The sequence below is a fragment of the Galeopterus variegatus genome, unplaced genomic scaffold (genome assembly GCF_000696425.1).
Source record: "Galeopterus variegatus unplaced genomic scaffold, G_variegatus-3.0.2 Scaffold361, whole genome shotgun sequence".
In the NCBI taxonomy this organism is placed as follows: Eukaryota; Metazoa; Chordata; class Mammalia; order Dermoptera; family Cynocephalidae; genus Galeopterus; species Galeopterus variegatus.
This window is the reverse complement of record NW_007726472.1, coordinates 214,305-226,325: the sequence shown is the minus strand read 5'-3', so window position 1 is coordinate 226,325 and position 12,021 is coordinate 214,305.

The following is a 12,021-nucleotide window of genomic DNA, read 5'->3' as shown; positions in this document are numbered from 1 at the left end:
CTTTCTGGAGAAGTTGAAAAGTGAGTGGAAGGAGAAAATGCAGTCAGTTCTCACTGTTTGCAGCAGTTGTATTCTATAAAATCTCCATAACCACTGAATTAGCAAATAAGGCACCACTGCTCATAGCAAAAATATTTCATCAACTAATCAATACCCAACTTCATGTGTGTTTCTGATTAAGAACTCCTATTTAATATATGTTGCTGATTCATTAACATTTAACTCATGGCCAACAGCACTATAACTCATACCTGAACAAAGTTTATCTAAAACACATATTTTCTCTGTAAGGCACATCAAAACTTTTTTGCATGTAGGAACACTAGACAGCACTTCAGCACTATGCTTGAGGGCAATTTTAAATGGCAAAATCTCCAACAGAAAACACAAAAATGTGGCACTAAATAGGCCATGCAAAGGACAGTTGTGGCGTATACTAACATTAATAAAGCAAATGTATTTCACAGGGCTTAGCTTCCAAGGCCCTGTAGTTTCAGGTATAGCCTAACTTTTAGAATTACACATAGAAATGTTAAGCTTGCAAAAGACAGGAAACTTTTCCCAGGCTAAAGTCTCTGTTGTAGATAAAGAATTGTAACACAGCAAAATTGCTAGCTCTAAGGGCAGATGTCCTTGGTGCAGCCAAACCTAATGATTGCTGCTATGACAATTATCTTACTGTTCTTTGTAACCACCTATGTTCCTTTTCTGTAATTTTCTGGCCTAGACTATAAATACTGAGAGAAGACCCTAGTTCGGTGTTATTTTCCAAGGAGGAATGCCTCTCTCTTGAGGGTTCCTGGAAATTAACCCCTTCAGCACTTCTCAATGCTCAGAAGAAATGGGCTTTGAGCAATCCTTTGCATCTCTGTCACCCTGAGGGAGAGGTGACAGACAGTGATGAAAGCTGAAACAATAAAGCAGAGTATCACCTCATTGTACTTCAATTGGGAACATGAGCAACACAGATTTTTTGTGGCTCTGCACATGTCTGAGAATAACTTCCAAAAATACCATGTGTATTGATTTGGGGATCCAAATAAATTTTGACTAGGCAAATTTGCAAATTCAGAAGCTTTGAATGGATATTGTCTGTAAATAATAGTGCCCATTTGAGCATGCCAGGAATTTTTCTGAAGCTTACTTATATTTATTTAATTGTCATAATACCCAATGATAGATGGGTTTTATGAAAATGAAATAAATTAATATATATAAAAGCTTTTTATTATAGAGCCATGTTATTATATTTATTATGTTTCATAAAGATGAAAAAGTGAAGCACAGAGAGTTCAAGGTTAGCAAGTAGCAAACTCCAGACAATGCCTCTGTAACCCATATCTTGAATCACATTGCAACATGTCTGCATCATTGGATAAAAGGAAGAACTAAAGAATTTCTTTAAAAAGTCTTCTCACCTATAGGACAATCCCAAGCATGGACCCTGAGGTCATCTTTGAACATTCTGGTCATGCTTTATTCATTTAATTAATAATAATTGATATCTGCTATGTGGTAGGCATGTTTTAGTCACTAGGGACAATGAACAAGATAATGAACAACACTTTTGCTGAGACCTAAATGAAATGGGGGAGTAATGGGGAAGAGTACTCCTGGCAAAGGGAATGGCACATACAAAGGCACTGAGGCAGAAACAAGCTGGGAATGGTGTGAGGATCAGCAACCTCTCGGGAGGATGGAGGAGGCAAGGAACTCAATGGTAAGAAAAAAGGTGAGAGAAGTAGGCAGGTCCAGTTCATATGTGATCTTATAAGTCGTGGTAAGGAGTTTGGATTCTGTATATATTGGGAAGTCCTTAGGGAGCTTTGAGTTGGGGAATGAAATAATATAACAAGTTGTTAAAGATCTCTTGTGTTACGGGCCGGCCCGGTGACGCACTGCTACAGTGCGCCGCTTGGGAGCGCAGCGACGCTCCCGCCGAGGGTTCGGATCCCACGTACAGACCAGCCGCTCACTGGCTGAGCAAGGTGCGGACACAACACCGAGGGTTGCGATCCCGTTGCCGGTCCCGGTCCGGTACGGGCGTGACACTGAGGGTTGCAATCCGTTGCCGGTCACGAAAAAAGACAAAAAGGAAAAAAAAAAAAAAGATCTCTTGTGTTATAGAGAATTGATGGTACAAGAGCAAGAGGAGAAGCTAAGAGATCATTTACAAGCTCAGAAGGAAGAGGAGGCTTCATCTTGGGAGGTCACAATGGAGAATATGAGAAGCAGGCAGGTTTATGGTATATCTGAAAAGCAAAGCTCTAAATGTAGGGAAAGAGAGAATCAAGAACGTATCTAAAGATCCAGGCTGGACTCCTGTGTTAATGGTGGAGTCTGTTGCCTCAATAGGAAGACAATGAGAGAAAGAGGGTTGTAGAATGAGAGAATCCACAGTTTACTTCAGATTTGCATGGTCTTTAGCCAAATCCTAGATTCTTGGGATCGGTTTTTCTCAAAAAAAACCCCAAAAAAGTTAATTTCTGGGTCTCCTGGGAAAGTTTGCCCTCAATACATAGGAATGAATCACCTTGGTTATTCATTATGAAACTACATCAAAAAAAAAAAAAAAGGGCCGGCCCGGTGGCACACTGCTACAGTGCGCCGCTTGGGAGAGTGGCGGCGCTCCCGCCGAGGGTTCGGATCACACATACAGACCGGTTCCCGCTCACTGGCTGAGCAAGGTGCGGGCACGGTGCCGAGGGTTGTGATCCCGTTGCCGGTCCCAGTCTGGTACGGGCGCGACACTGAGGGTTGCGATCCGTTGCCGGACACGATAAAGACAAAAAGGAAAAAAAAAATCTTTTTTCCCAATTAAATTTTTTCTGGACACTAAATACAGTCCTGGTTATTACATAAATGAAAACTGAAAGTTTATTTGAAAATTTACTTGTCCACATATATGCACATGTCTAAATGAAGACACTTGGGTATAATATAAAACTCTACAAGAAGAGGTAAACAAATTAGCTTTGGTGAGAAATATAGCTTGCACTCACCCAAAGCCTGCACTGGAGAAAAGCCCAGACCCAGTCAGCAAGTGTATTAATTTCCTAAAAAGGGGGGTGGGGGAAACTTTTTGGTTAACTGTTACCCAAAAATGAATTAAACAACAAACTAAAAATAACTCTCTGAATTTCAATACCTCCAGCTCACCACATTAGGTTCTATAGGAACTAAAATCATTTCCTGTTTTATCCATACAGGGAAGCAGACTTCCCCAGGAGACATTTTAACAAAATATATAAGCCTTTGAACAAGACTGGGACTACTATGATGTTCCTTTTTCTTCTCACAGAAATTGAAAACATACTAAAAGCCATGGAGCTGTGAATATTATAGGTCTATAGCTGACCTTAAAATAGAATAAAGGAAGTGAGGCAAAGTTTAATCAGCACAGCACTGTGTCTAGAATATATTTAGTGTTTTGATATGACATCTTTTTTAATTAATGCATTTAACAATTTTTTTTGAGAGCCTAGTATATTTCAGGCAATGTACAAGGTACTCAGAATGCACCAATGAATGATATCATTTTAATTCTTGCCTGTAGTACTTACAGTCTGACACTAATGGATAGTAAAACATTGATTATCTGAAGTGCTGAGACCAGGGCCTCTATATTCCCCTTACAAAAGGACTTCTTGAGCTCAGCACTATTGACATTTTGGGCTGGATAATTCTTTGTTGTGGGGCTGTCCTGTGAATTGCAGGATGTTTAGCAGCATCCCTGACTTCTACTTACTGGATGCCAGTAGCACTCTTTCCCCTATTAGTGGCAATCACAAAATGTCTTCACACTTTGGCAAATGCTTCCTGGGAGAAAAATTCATCCCCATATGGGAACCACTGGCTTTAAAGGGTGATATGAGCAATAAAATCCTCTTTCACAGAGGTCTCCTCGTGCATTCTATGAAGGGGCCTTTCCCAGATGATGTTTCCTTGGGAGAGGCGTCTGAGGTTAATGTGGAGAGGCCAGCCCGTCAGAATGGTCCGAATTAGGCTTAGAAGACATCTGAATCCCTCAGTCAATTTTCAAAATACAAAGGCAATAACTGTTTCTGATGACAAAAATATCAGCTATGGGAATATTCACTTTTTCAACAAAAAAGAGTAAATGCCTACTCTTCTATGTGCTAGGCACAAAGATAGGTGCTGGGGATAGTGAACAAAATAGACCAAAACCCCTGTCCTTGTGTAGCTTATAGTAAGGAAAGGCAGACAAATAAGTAAAATGTATATAATACGTGAGAAGGTAATATGTAAGCCTATAGATAAATAAAAGCAGGAAAAGGGGATCGGCAATGGAGGGAAATTCGATTTTACATAAGGTGGTAATCTAGAGTAAAGGCCTGAGGAATGTAAGAGAGAAAGCCATGCAAATATCTTAGGAAAAGAGTATTCCAGGCAGAGGGAACAATACATGCAAAGGCCCTGAGGTAGGAGCTTGCTTGGTATGGAGCAGGAATGGTGTGAAGTAGGTTAAATGGTAGGAGATCAAGTTAGGAAGCTAGCAGGAGCCATATTTTATTGAACCTTTTAGGCCATTGTAAAGACTTTGGTTTTGACCACTGAAGATGTTTAGTGGTGGTCAACAAATGTTTCCGGTTGTCCTTCCAGGCACATAGGAGGATTATAGTCTCCTGCCCACTTATAGTTAGGTGTGTGGCCATGGGTAATAGACTGGGTTATTTGCTCCAATTCTTCACCCTTTCTTTTCATCTACACACATGCCCTGACCTCACTGTAGACAGAATATACTTCTCTACCCCTTGGCTTTGTTTTGGCCATGTAACTTGCTTTGGACAACAGGATGTAAGTAGACATAGTACAAGCAAGGGCTTGAGATGTGCCTGCCCACTGAGGCTTGCCCTCTTGCCCTTCTGCTGCCACCATGAAAACCACATGCCCTGGCTACCCTGCTAAATCCAGGAGGTGGGTGAGAAACATGATAAACAGAGCTACCCTTGTTCAAGGAGACCACCCAACCTAGCTCAGTCTAGAGCAGCTTACCCCTAGCTCACCTGCAGACAAATGGAAAATAAATACTAATTGTTTCATGCCACTGAGATTTTGTGGTGGTTTATTGCACAGCAAGGCACTTCGCTTTAGCCAACAAAATGAGAGTGGAAGCAGGGTTTGTCAATTCTGGGTGGGAGCAAAATCTTTAAAAGCCTATATATATATATTTTTCCCCATTTTCTTCCCCCTGCTGCAATGAGGATGCAAGGACATGTCCAGTCAGAGCCTCTGGCACCCTGGTTCCCTGAGTGACCATATGAAGCCAAGCCCCTGACATACAGTCTGGGAAAGGAATAAAAATATGTGATGTTAACCGATGTTTTTTCTGTTTCTCAGTGCACATAACCCAGTTTGGCTGGTACAGGAAGTCTCTATAAGATTCTGAGGTGAGGAGTGACACAATTTGACTCATATGGAAAAGACTCTGGCTATGTTGAAAATTGACTGAAGAGGGTAGGGCAGAGGTTAGGAGATGAATTAGAAAGTGGTTATTGTAACAATAATACAGGAAAGAAATGATGGCTTGGAACACTGTGGGAACAGTGGAGAAGGTAAAACGTGATCAGATCCTGGATATATTTTGAAAATAGAGCTGCCAAGATTTATTTATGGCTAGAAACAGGATATGGGAGAAAGGGATGGAATCAAAGATGACTTGAAGGATTGGGGGTTGAGGGAGGTCTGATAGAGTTGCCTTTAACTGAGATGAAGAATAGTAAGGAAGGAAGAGGTTTGGCTGTGCAGAGATCTGGAGCTTAACTTTGGATATGTTAGGTTAGGAATGCCTGTTAACCATAAGGATAGAAAAGTCAGGTAAATAGTTGGATTTATCAGTCCAGGGTTCAAGAAAAATCTCAGATGGAGTTGTGATTTGACAATTTGTTGGTGTGTAGAGACTGCATTTAAAGCCAGAAGATTGGAGAAAATCACAAAGGGAGTGAAAGTAGACATAAAAGACACTTAAGGATTGAGCCTTGGGACACCCTTCATTAAGAAATCAGGGAATAGCAAGAAACCAGAAAACTGGCAAGTGTTTCTCCAATATTTTTCACCAGACCCTCTGTCTCAGGAGAGTGATCTTAACAGAACTAGCTTCTGTTTCTTCTAGTTTCTGGTTGGGTTTGACCAGTGGGATGAAGCCCAATAAGAGATTAGAAGGAAGGGAATGAAACTAGCTCACTGGCTCCCAAACTTTACGATGCATCAGAATCACCTGCAAGGATTGTTAACAGAGAGCTGGGCTGCACCCCCAGAGTTTCTGATTCTTAACTCATTCTGGGGTGAGACTTGAGGATCTACATGCCTAACAAGTTCACAGGTGGTGCTAATGTTGCTGGTCATGGGACCACACTTTGGAAATCACTGGTTTGTAAGAGATTTCTCCTATCCTACTTTCCCTTTCCATCCCCAGCAAGTCCAGACCCTCACAACATTTGCCTGAACTGCCACCACATTCTCCAAATTCATCTCCCTACTCCTAGTTTTGCCCCTCCCCAGAAGTCTCCTACAAGACTGCCTATGAGATCTTTCTAAGATAAAAGTTTGATTATACTACTTCCTCAGCTAAAACACAAGGATCCATGTCCAAGGTCTTTAGAATAAAGAGAATAATCCTTAGCACAACCTTCCACTCTCACCTCTCACCATTTCCCACTCTTACCTCACTCCAGACATGCTGGATTATTCATGTCCCTGAATACAATTTTGCCTCACACATGGCATTTTCCTATCTCTGGAAGGATCTTTTCCCAATGAATCTCATTCCCTCAGTTCCCAGTATGAGCAGATGCCTCCCTTCTGGGATCCCCTGGTGTGCGCTGTGGGTCACATAGCCCAGACCCTGCAGCCACTGTGTAACGCAGGCAAGTTGTCATGTTGACTTCTGGGAGGACAGGTCTGCCAGCTCTGTGTCCCTAGTGCCCAGTACCATGCCTGGCTCACAGGAGAGCAAGCCCTCAACCACTGCTTGTTCAATAATAAGTGAATGATCTTATATTATGTTGTAAAAGTGGGCATTTTAGTAAGAATTTCAATAAGGTTTGAAGCACAAGCCATTTTCTAGATAACCTGTAATAAACTGGAAAAGTCAATAAGCCATAATAACATATTTCCTGATTAATTGATATTTCAGTGAGCTAATAATGTCACAGGAGTAATAAAAATTAAAGAGGGGTAGATAAACTCAGCTTATACCCTTAGATTTTGGAAATTCTCAATAATGTGCTGTCAAAAATTAATATAGATAGGTTGCCTTCAAGATTCAATTTGTCTAAACTCATAAATTCTGTGATACAATTCCTTGGCCTTTTTTTTTTTTCTATTCATGTTGCAATGGCTTTTATTGAGATAAGTAAATAAAATCAAGTGTTTAACTCTCTATACTTTCTGAAGTTCATAAACTCATCAAGAAATTTCTGATTCTATATGAGTATAAATAATAAGCCAGATCCCCCCAAATGACAGCCCCGTTACAATATTTAACTTATAAAAGTTAGGTTCTCACTAGTCACTTTGTGGTGGAACTGGTCTTGATAGTCAGGGACATTGAATTTTTCTCTCCTTTGCATTTAACAAAAGTCATATTTAACAAAGGGATTAATTGATTAATTTAAGATTAGACAAGAGGTAAAGACCAGACTGGGACCAGAGGCACAAGCGATCCAAGTTGTGTCCTGTGTACAGCTCTCCCCCTCAGCACAAGACCTCATCATGGGGTTATCACACAACTCTATTCCCCAGACTTACTGCACAATTCATAAGGTAAATGTTTTGCCTGAACATGTGCCTTGACTGCAACTTTGCATTAGAACTGGGAAGCACAAAAGCCAGAGAGCTTCTGAAAAATGCTGAGTGATGGATCTGAAGGCCAGGAGATGGGACTCTCCAGACATAAAAATGAGTAGGTAAAGGCAGCCTGGGGAATCTGGTGGCTTATGTGCTGGAGTTCTTTGTCTGGTTTTCTTTTTAGTGCGTCTGTGTCTGTGTGGGGCGGGGCAAGGGGGGTGCAATGTATCTCTGACTTCGCAGGCCGAGGATGATTCTCATCTACTTGGAAAAAGCTATTAAGGTAAACATTCAAAGTCACCTTTAGAGGATGGAAAACCAACACCAAGTGCTGGAGTTGTTTATTTGTCCAAGAAAACATGGCTTCAAAACTCTCCTGAAAGTACTAGGCTTAAGGAGTTTTTATAATTATGTTTGAGTCCTTTAATCATTTTTCTTACTTGTTATGTGATTCATCCCTATTTCAAAGAAGCTCCCTCTTCAAAACTCATCTTGTACAAATAATCCAATTTTTCAGTGAGATAGTGCTCACCATTTTAAGGAAAATAAACCAGTCATCTTTTGGTAAAGCACAATGCAAGGTTATCTCTCCAGATAGAATATATTCTAGGATTTTTGTGTCTCTGTATTGCTGATGAAATGCAGCCGTGTTAAACTGTCAGTATTTATATAGCAAACCTAATCTTTCTTGCATAAAGATAGCTAAAAATCCTTATGAAAAGATAAATATTCAATCTCTGTAAAATTATATTTTTATTTGGAATTATCCCCTAAATGGCCAAGATCAAGCATTTAATTTGTAGAGAGGCTACTGGTTGTGTTAAAATTTATCTGAGAAGAGCTAATGGCTAGACACCAAGAGTATGGGAGAGTTAGCAACTCATCAAGGAAAACTGAGTTGTTAGGTTTTTGGGTGACCTGTCCAAAGAAGGAAATTATTGTTGATAAAAAGTATATTTGGTCTCTTTTAAAAAATGATTAGTACTCCTTTAATAATGAGTGAGTTTATGAAAAACTTAAAAATTGATGAAGATAAAAGTAGCTCCATCAGGGAAATGCAAATCAAAACCACACTAAGATATCATCTCACCTCAGTTAGAGTGGCTATTACCAAAAAGAGAATAGCAAATTCTGGTGAGGATGCACAGAAAGGAGAACTCTTCTACACTGTTGGTGGGACTTTAAATTAGCACAGCCATTATGCAAAACAATGTGGAGGTTCCTCAAACAACTACAGATAGAAATGCCACACGATCCAGCAATCCTACTGCTGGGCATATACCCAAAGGAATGGAAAGCATCATGTCAAAGGGATACCTGCTTTCCCATGTGTATCACACCTCTACTTACGATAGCTAAAAGTTGGCACCAACTCAAATACCCATCATCAGATGACTGGATAAGAAAAATGTGATACATTTACACAGTGGAATACTGCTGTGCCATAAAAAGAATAAAATTCTGCCATTTGAAGCAATATGGATGAACTTAGAGAAAATTATGTTAAATGTAATAAGGCAGGCACAGAAAGAAATATCTCATGTCCTCACTCATAAGTGGGAGCTAAAAAAATAAACAAAGAATGAAAGATGCAACAATCACAATAATTCTTTGAACTATCAAAAGGAGAGAACAGAACTGAGACTATCAGAGGTGGGAAAGGGGGAGGAGGAGTAGGAGGATTAGCAAGAAATCGGTAAAGGGCCACAAAAAAAAAAAAATGATTACATGGTATAATGTTGAATATACTAATTATCCTGATTTGAGCATCACATATTGCACACAGATATTGATATTCAATGCTGTACCCCACAGACATGTACAATCAATTATGGTTCAATAAAAAAATGCAAGCTCTGCATTAAAGAAACGTTGCTCCATCTAATATAAATTATTAGATGTAGACATTGTGAATATAATTTTTGTAGCACGTGTTGTTTTAGTTGGATGAAAATTTGCGTTGGCACATTGAATGGTAATATTGAGGAGATTATGGGGAGGTGAATAGAAGGAGCTCTGAGGAAAGGAAATGGAACAAAGAACTGAATGAGGAGTTTTGCACCCAGATAGAAGAGGCCAGTCCAGGAAGATTGCCCTGCTATGGACTGAGTGTTTGTGTTTCCCCAACATTCACATATGAAAGCCCTGATCCCCAGTGTGACAGTATTTGGAGGTGGGGGTTTTGGGAGGTAATTAGGTCATGAGGGTGGAGCCCTCATGAATGGGATTAATACCCTTATTTCTTAGTCAGTTTGAGTTAGTTGTAATAATAGTACCATAGGCTAGGTGACTAAAACAACTAAAATTTATTTCTCACAGCTCTGAAGTCTGGGAATTCCAAATCAAGGTGCCAATTGCTGGTGGAAGACCATCTTCCTGATTTATACATGGACATGCCGAGTCCTCATGTGGCAGAGAGATTGTCTCTCTCAGGTCTCTTCTTGTAAAGTCACTAATCCCGTTCATGAGGGCTCCACCCTCATGACCTAATTACCTCCCAGTGTCTCCACCTCCAAATATCATGATATGAGGATTAGGCTTCAACATATGAATTTTTAGGTGACACAAACATGCAGTCCATAGCACCATTTAGAAAGAGATACAAGAGAGATTCTCTTTCTGCCATGTAAGGATATAGCAAGAAGGCACCCATCTATAAACCAGGAAGCGAGCCCTCACTAGACATTGAATCAGCCAACACCTTGATCTTGGACTTCTCAGTCTCAAGAACTGTGAGAAATAAATGTTTACTGTTTAAGCCACCCAGTTGATGGTATTCTGTTACAGCAGCCCAAGCAGACTAAGACCATGGCCCAAGTTAGGCTTCGGACAGCAGCTATGAGAATAGTTTTGTTGTGAAGCCAAATAGGAATCCAGGCCTCTGACAGACTTACAGAGAGTATCTTATTTTTATGGACCACAGATGGTAAAAGGTGGGATAAGAATGCCACAGACCAAATCAGACCAAACAAACAAAAACATATTTTGGAGAGGTTGGGAAGGACAGGGAGGAAGTGGGGTATCCTCAGTGTCTCCTTGATCTGAGCAGAGCTGACAGCAACTACATGAGACCTGTCACTTACCAAATTTCCCTCTGGTGGGTACTCTGACCTGCCCACAAATCTTATTCAGATATTTCATACCTTGCAAATAGGTGTTGTTGAAAACAATGAGCTAAACTAGAAATGGAGAAAAGGAAAAACACATTCCCACCCCTGCCAGCCCCATCCCCAGGTAATAGAAGCACATGGTTTTCAAACAATAAGGAACAGTTCTCCCATATCTCCCAGAGTAGATTGACTGACCCATGATCTCCACAATAGTGACCTTTCCTTCAAGGCTCCTGGGAGAAGAGACTACAATACATGCCCTCAGTAGCAGGACCCCAAAGCATTTAATACAAGTAATTATCATCATAGTCCAAGCAGTAATAGCTAACATGTATTGAGTCTATAGAGCATGTGCTAGGAACCGTTCTAAGTACCTCACATCATTAATTCATTTAACCCTTACAAAACTTTATTCTTTTACTATGTCTTTTTTAAAGATAAGAAAACTAGGAGATGGAAAATTTTAGATCAGAGCTCAAAAGGTTCAAAGTCAGAATTTAAACCCAGGAAGTCTGCTTTCAGTGCCTTTAACTGCCATGCTACACTACCACACACACCTTGAAGAAGTCATTCCTCTGGTCTCTTTTCCTTACTCCAGGAATACATTCAGCTGGATTTACTACAGCAGAGTACAGACCAAAACTGAGGGGCATGAACAAACCCTGTGCGCCCATAGTTCACTCGTGCTGTTTTTCTGGTTTGAAGGTCAGCTCATGCCCGCCATCCCACTTCACCTTTTCCAAAGTCCGGCTGAATGCCACTACCTGACAAAGTCTTGTTCATCCCCCTTCCATTCACCTTCTGGACTGATCTTTCTTTTGTGCTGTCATGGCGTCCTCTACAAGCCTTTACTTCCTATAGTATTCATGACATTTCATTCTAATTTTCCACTCATTCATGTGACTCTCTTGCTGAGCTCTGTGCCCTCTAGGGTAGAGATCCTATCTTTCTTATCTTTGAATTCCTAATGCCTAATACAGTGTGTGACAAATAAAAGGTAGTCAACTGAATTAATTAAGCAATCAATGAAATGTCCTGAAAATCATTGTCTTTCTTGGAATTTGAGTCACTAGTATTGTATTTCACTAACTAGATGCTTTGT